Source organism: Crotalus tigris, unplaced genomic scaffold (genome assembly GCF_016545835.1).
Source record: "Crotalus tigris isolate CLP2741 ecotype Arizona unplaced genomic scaffold, ASM1654583v1 scf7180000018563.1161478300:1536566, whole genome shotgun sequence".
Taxonomy (NCBI): Eukaryota; Metazoa; Chordata; class Lepidosauria; order Squamata; family Viperidae; genus Crotalus; species Crotalus tigris.
The window spans coordinates 297,501-298,287 of record NW_024097077.1 but is presented as its reverse complement, the minus strand read 5'-3'; positions in this window follow the sequence as shown (position 1 = coordinate 298,287).

Below are 787 nucleotides of genomic sequence, written 5' to 3'. Positions count from 1 at the left end.
AGGGGTGTTAAGGCCAAAAGATGACCCATAGGTATGTTTATAAGTAAATTAATCCCTCTTCCTTAATGCTTTTCCAGTCTCAAAGAACCGAACGTGCTCAGTATCTTACTCAAAGTCAGATGTGATTTATACAATGCCATTGTAATTCTCTTTCAGGCCTTTTCTTGTGATTAAAATAGTGTTTCTTTTTCTTTGTGCCTTCAGCCATGCAACGTTTATAGCAGTTAAAGCAAATTACAAATAGCCACCTTTCAGGAAATTGCTTTTCTCTGTATGTGTCTGCTAACAAAGGGACAAGATCTCAGCCAATCGGTTCAGTCACCTTTAAAGTGCATCATATTGAGTCAGTAAGAACTAGCGACTTTAGGGGGAATCCAATTTTTTTTAACATACAGTTCCAAATCATAAATCAAGAAAAAAAAATTACAATTCGTCTTACTGATGCTTCTTTGGAGACAGTATTTTAACCAATTGCAAATGAATTTCCATGATGCATCTGGATTCAAAAAAACAGTTGTGCCTGAAGTGCTGTCCTCAGCTCACTTCAGTGCTGAAAGAAATGCATAATCTTTTCCTCTGCCATCGAATATCAAAGTAGCCAATGAATTTTGGAACACTGTTCAAATCTCCTGCAGGACTTCTGTAGCTCTGTGAACAGATGATGGGTGTGAAAGGGAAGGCATTTCATAGAAAAGCAATGTTTGAAATAAACTTGGACCCAGGCGATTATGCTCAGTGGGTTTTCAATAATTTAATCTTGTTTAGCCATTGTTTTTTTAAGGCAACA